Source organism: Apostichopus japonicus, chromosome 21 (assembly GCF_037975245.1).
Source record: "Apostichopus japonicus isolate 1M-3 chromosome 21, ASM3797524v1, whole genome shotgun sequence".
Lineage (NCBI taxonomy): Eukaryota > Metazoa > Echinodermata > Holothuroidea > Aspidochirotida > Stichopodidae > Apostichopus > Apostichopus japonicus.
Window position 1 is genome coordinate 2,156,174 of NC_092581.1, and position 6,937 is coordinate 2,163,110.

A 6,937-nucleotide genomic window follows, 5' to 3' on the forward strand; every position below is an offset into this window, starting at 1 on the left:
TATACCTTTTTACTTCTCGCAATTTATATTCCCGTCGATAATAATATAATCATGAATATTTTTGCCCTTTTCCTAAAATTAATACACCAATTCCTTAGTTTAACTAAATATTTGACAACAAACTATTACTTTTACACCACTGAGCCAACAAACTCCACCGACAAAAGCAGAGCTGTAGTTTTCATATAAAGAAAACCAGTCAGCACGCTATCTCATCAGCGTATTTAATTACGTTGCACTTGTTACTCGATTATTTGACAGTCATTTGTGTATACAAGCAGAACATCACTGATGAGAGCACACATCCTTGGGGAGGGATGGGGGGGGGGGGGCGGCACCCGTACTGATGACGTACTGCTCAGATGTGGCATCATTCATTTTAACCATCTGATGTCTACACTGCATATAGCTAAGGATCCAGAATACGATCTTTTAGTATAGTGACCTGCATATCTATACACACACACACACACACACACACATATATATATATATATATATGTGTGTGTGTGTGTATATATATATATATGTATATATATGTATATGTATATATATATATATATATATTATATATATATATATATATATATATATATATATATATATATATATATATATATATATATATATATATATATATATATATATATATATATATATATATATATTCGGCCTAGTAATAGTGTTAAAAAGCACCCGAAAATGAACGAAGGTTGACCACCTCAAAGACGTTTATAAGGGTAAATCTAGGTGCTCCAAGATCCCATGCAAATAGCCAAGTGTGAAGTCATTTACACCTCTGTGGCTTTGATCTTTTGTCTGTAACACAATCCTTCTTGAACTTGAATGAAATTCCAGAGTTATAACACAAACATGCACTATTATTTACGCTGAAGGGAATTACCGGTGAAAAACATGTAATATTTATTTGGTAGAGAAAACTATTTAGCGCCCTCAATAGTGGGAGAGAGAGAGAAAGCCAGGTCGGTCCCTGGGGAAAAAATTATGTTTCCCAGCATCTCTAATTTTTTTGCTAAATCTTCATTTTTTCCTAAAAGCATATCATTAAAATGAGCATCATTCTTTAACCCATATACACAGTTTTTTTTCAGGCATTCTAATTGACCCCCGCGGCTGTATTCCCTACCCCCCCTCCCTCGTCAGCCCCATTACCCGCACGTCAGACCTACACACTGTTATGATGAGAAAAAAACTTATCTCAATAAATCTTATCCCTTACTAGACGTATCGTTGATTAAAGTTGACTGGCCAGACTCTCCCTTACTTCAGAAAATCGAACACAGCAACGGTGGTCTATATAATGTCATTATGGCAAATGTTCTTCCATAGTTACGGGGGTGGCGGGGGGGGGGGGGCAAGCGTGATCAAGCGGTGCGAAGTACGGCTTCTGTAGATAAGCCCAAAAAAATGTTTAAATACAATTAAATATTATTACAAATGCTATAAATACCAGCAAGACACAAACAAACAGACACACATATACACACATACATACATACATACATACATACATACATACATACATACATACATACATACATACATACATACATACATACATACATACATACATACATACATACATACATACATACATACATACATACATACATACATACATACATACATACATACATACATACATACATACATACATACATACATACATACATACATACATACATACACACATACATACATACATATACCATGCTAGACATGTATTTGTCACCGAAAAGTTGATATGATAGTCATCTTATATATACATGATCGTAAAAATATACATACATCGATAATCAAATATGATTTTTTTTATATGACACGTCGTTAGCTAATTAAGTAATCTAGTTATATATGAGGACTTGAATACATGTATACCAGTAACATAGGTATATCTGTTCTTAAATGTAGGTAAATAGCAAAGGTGACATGTTTATTGTATGCAGTATAGAGATAATAACACACAACGCAGGCAATCTAGATCGCTCACGTGATTAAAATATGTTTCAATCTGGGCACAACACATACATGAGAAAGGCAAAGATGCACACACATTAAACAGACGACGAATGACTCGAGATCGTAAACGTTTCAACCCGCGGTTTGAGTAAACATCACAGGGAGGAAGGGAGGAGGAAGAGGGTCCAAATTCTGTGAGGGGCATAGAGCATCGGGAGGGCGGGCAGGAGGACATTTTACATTTTAAAAGGTGTGAAGACTCGCGCACAAAGAAACGTCTCATGCCGTTAATCTGACCAAGTTTCGAATGAGGTGTAACAGAAGTGTTAGACACCACCATCGATCCCAGAAAATACACACACAGCTTGCTACCGTCGGTAATTAGACACTAGTGTACAGTCAATACATACAGCTATACGGTCAATACCCACAACACAGTGTACATAGCAGCGATGGACATCTCAGGTCTAGATAACTTTTTTCAGAGCGCGGCAAGCGGTTTGGGCGAGTCTTCAATGCCTTTTAGTCCAGGGAAACCCGAAAAGTTACATCAAAACTTTCGAACGAAATGGGTCATCTTTATGTGTATTCTGTACCACACAATTCCAATATTTGAATATTTGTCAACAATATAAAGGGCACATGATAATAAACGTTGTCTCCTCCTAATTTTCAAATCCAGGGCACTTTTTTTTAATTACAATTTTTATTTCTCCCCAAGAAGGCCCGTGTTTGACATAGCACATAGGGGCATATTTTACTTAAAAAAATTGAAAATAGAAAAATAGAAAAACTTCTTATTACTATAAACGTTTGCACATGTAATTTGAGAACTGGGTCACTTGTGTCAATTTCAATAGCACTAGTTTAATTTTTCATGAAAACATCATTCAAATTGAATGATACCAATATTTCCAAATTGTTGAAATAATCAAAGAGTTATGAAATCGAATCATTGTGCATGACACTCTAGCTCGAAGCGTGCTTTTAAATTTCAAGAGCATATATTTCTTTTGTAAAGGTAAAACAACCGTAAGTAATAATTATAAAGTGTGTTGAATGATAAAGACACTTATAGACAATGACTATAGCATATCCTTAATATATCCCACTCCCAGTTTTTTTCGAACTTAGATATTGTACGCATTACAAGTAATTTTGTCCTTCGGCATTCCGTACATTTCTCCACAATTTCTTTATAATCTTTTGTTCAAGTGTTGGTAACAATAGTCTATTGTATTTACCATTCAGATAATAGCCGCCTTATTCTATAAAGAAAACGAAAGAAGAAGTGGGGAAAATTGTCACGTGACATTCTGGCTCTGACGAACTAAGACATGGCGGTCCTATAGAAGTATGCAGAGACCACTGATCTGTACACTAACTGGATTGGCGGCTCGCCGCTTCTGAGCGCTAGTTGGTCTATTCCCTGTGAAGCTACCGGAAGTGGGTTTGCGGCCATCTTGAATCACCCAAAAAGACGCCAAACATTTCTTGTTCTGTTGTAACTAGGTACGGAATCGGCAGTCAGCACTTCGCATTATCCTAAAAGAAATAACTTTACCTCACTCGTTTAGTAACTTTACCTCACTCGTTTAATATCTGGTGTTTTGAAAAGAATGCCTGTTCAGCCTATGGATGCACACACCGGGATGTTCGTGGAAAACGAGAAAAGGGGTTAACCTTTCACAGGTAGGCTATGCCGATTACCTGGGATGAATTCTAGTTAGTCTTTTGTACTACGTTGTATGCACTGGCGAGAATATGGACGTGTTTCGCGAAAGAAATAAGTAACATGATAAGTAACATTAGCTTTTCGACATATTTAGGTCTACTTGCATCAAAGTACAGTTTCAGTACACTGCGTGACGTACTGAATACATGAGGAATTATGTGTAGCTTAATAATTGAAAGGGTATACATATGCTTACCACCTAACTCAGTTTTGAAAACAGAGTTGTTGCCTAACTCAAGTCACAAGCCTAAGCTTGACTTATTTGGAAATTTGAAGCCTCTACTTTTATGAATGAGTATTACTAAGGACAGGTTAAAATTCAATTGGTGAAATTATTTCGTTTCTACGGATAAATTTTATATTTATATTAAAAATTTTGATGGTTTGTTTATGTAATTTGCAGATTACTCCAACTCGTAAGCCACCATCTGCAAGACGATCCAGCCCAATCCCAAGTGCAAAACATGAATTATGCGGAGTGCAGTGAACATGGAGTACCCCTGGAGATCCTACATATGCTATAATGGAGTCTCCTAGAAAGCTAAAGCGCAAAATCATCACATACATTTTCATGCATACTGGGTTGAAACTATTTATCTTTTCATTCTTTTTATGTCAAGAGACATGTTCAAGGGCATAAGAGACCTCATTGAGAAAGTTTCATGAGAGCAATATAAGCAGAAAGACATGACAGTAATCACACATGGGGGAACATGGGGGATGTGGCTGAACATTCCAAGTGTTAAAATGATAGAACTTATAGTAAAGATTGTGTCAGTACTTTTAAGCTCTGTTGCCATCATAATTATCACATTTCTGCCATCCAATCATACAGTTAATGAAGAAGAAGTTTAAGTTTCATTATTTTTTTAAACAATATGGAAACATTTCTCTGACCTCTAGTGGCAAAACATCTGGTGATTTCTATTGTTTGGTGTCGAAGTTCTTGCCGGAATTTGTTTTTGTAAAGGTTAAATGATAATTTTCAAGCACTAGAAGCATTTCATGGATTTGCAGGTTCCACCCTATGTATTGTTTTACTTTTTATACATAAGGACCTTACCTTTATAGTCTTTTTGGAAAGTTTCATGACATTTTAAACCACCATAAGCATTGCACTGACTTCCTCTGCCCATACTGTAATGTTTTCAGATTATGAAATGTGAAGTTCTTACCATTACACATTTCTTAACAATATTTTTATAATATTCTTTTATATATGAAGTTCTTGCTGATTTACTTTTATAAATTTTAACCACCAGAAACATTGCATTGACTTCCAGGGTCCCAAGTGTAATGATTTTAAATTTTCTGGAAATGAAGTTCTTGTTGGACTTTTTAAGTGCTAACAAGTCACTACAATCAATACTATTACAACTGTGTCACTTAAACTGAATATATTTAAAGAAAAGGATATTTGTTTCCATTATGTGCTTTCATAGTTTACCTTGTCGGTTCTCTATTTGTAATCAGTTAAGGGTAAAGCTGAAACTGCAAGCACCCAACCAGTAAAGACAATAGCATTATAGCATAAACATGAAATACCAGAGTTTATGACTCACGAGATTGCTCTTAGACTACAACTGTTTGAAAAAAAAAAATTGAGTCCCCTCTCCACCCCCCCCCCCCCCCCCGCCACACCAACCCCTCAATGTTGCTTTCAACCAAGAATATATTCGGAAAGGTTTTGAGTTGTCCATATTGATCTGCATTTGCAACCCTCATTTTACTTGGTCAATTAACTGCAATAAAAAATCAATCTAATATTGAGTACGGGGGGCACGTCTCCCGACCACCTCCCCCCCCCCCACCACCTCAGTGACACACACCTAATATCAGCGCCCCTTCTCTTGTCTTGGATACTTTCTGTCTACAAGAAAACAGTCATTAAATCAACGTTCAAATATCGCTAGCATATAAAATCAGTGAACCGTATCGCTCTTCTTGGGTGAACAAACATGGCGGACAGTAACTTCCGGTGACTTCACAGAGTAGGCCTGTTGCTCCAATCCAGTTAGTGTACAGATCAGTGGCAGAGACTAATGTTACGCTTGAGAGAGTTTTACTGCCCTGGTCTGTAATATGGGGTTAATCAACGGTCTAGCGTGCGTGATGATTAATGCACGATCGGGGGATAATGCAAGCGATGCACGAGGGCGGAGCCCGAGTGCATCCAGCGATAGCATTAACACCCGGAGTGCATTAATCATGTGAGTAACGCACGCTAGACCGTTGATTAACCCCGTTCATTCATACACTACCATTTGTGTGGGGAAAAAATCATAAAACAAAACATTTTTGGTTACATATAACCAAAGATTTATTAAAGTGATGCCCCGTAATTTTACCGTGCTGTTACTCACAGGATTAACCACGGTCAGCTGACCTGAATGGACCAATAGGATTTAGGAATATTTACTAAGTATGAATGAATGCAGTTTTAACGATCAAAAAATAAAAATACAAATAGAAAAAATTAAAAAAAGAGGCATTGAAGACTCGCCCCAAACCGCGTGCCGCCATCTTTAAAAAGTTAACTTTCCGTTGCTTGCAAGCGAAGTTTTTCTCTTGTCGCTAACAAATGCAGACAGTAATGAAACGTGATACCTTGTTATCTTTAGCTGGACCTGTGATGTCCATCGCTGTATAGTTTGTACACTGTGCTGTGGGTATTGACCGCAGCTGCATGTATGTACTGACTGTACACTAGTGTCTAATTACCGACGGTAGCAAGATGTGTGTGTGTGTATTTTCTGGGATCGATGGTGGTGTCTAACATTTCTGCTACACCTCATTCGAAACTAGGTCAGATTACCGGCATTAGACGTTTCTTTTTGCGCGAGTCTTCACACCCTTTAAGGCCAATACTATATGGTACATCGTCAAATAACATTACAATCACAATCAATGAAATGACTCGAAATTTGGATATAAAACAAATAACTTGTTATCTTTCTTCTTAATTTTTTTCTTTACCTCTTTTCATTGAATCCATCACACTTTTTAATGTTATGGAAATGAATTATGTATAATATTATATCAAATTGCCGACGCAGTACATAGCCTATACCGAATGTTACATGATATCCCATATATATCATGAACTGTTTTAATTACGGTACTCTGAAAAATATAGTAGTATGAATGAAAGTATAAAAAAATGACAAAACTTCCAAGCGACCTATAGCTACTTATGCGATTAATTAATTAATTAATTAATCA

The 6,937-nt window shown here is 36.5% G+C and overlaps 1 long non-coding RNA gene across 1 annotated transcript; it reads left to right on the forward strand.

Annotated features, from left to right (window-relative positions):
- Window positions 1–675: 675 nt before the first annotated feature.
- On the forward strand, window positions 676–5,129 carry LOC139962796 (uncharacterized). The gene is made up of 2 exons (XR_011791361.1): window positions 676–3,672; window positions 4,119–5,129. It is a non-coding gene; the product is annotated as an uncharacterized lncRNA (long non-coding RNA).
- Window positions 5,130–6,937: the final 1,808 nt, after the last annotated feature.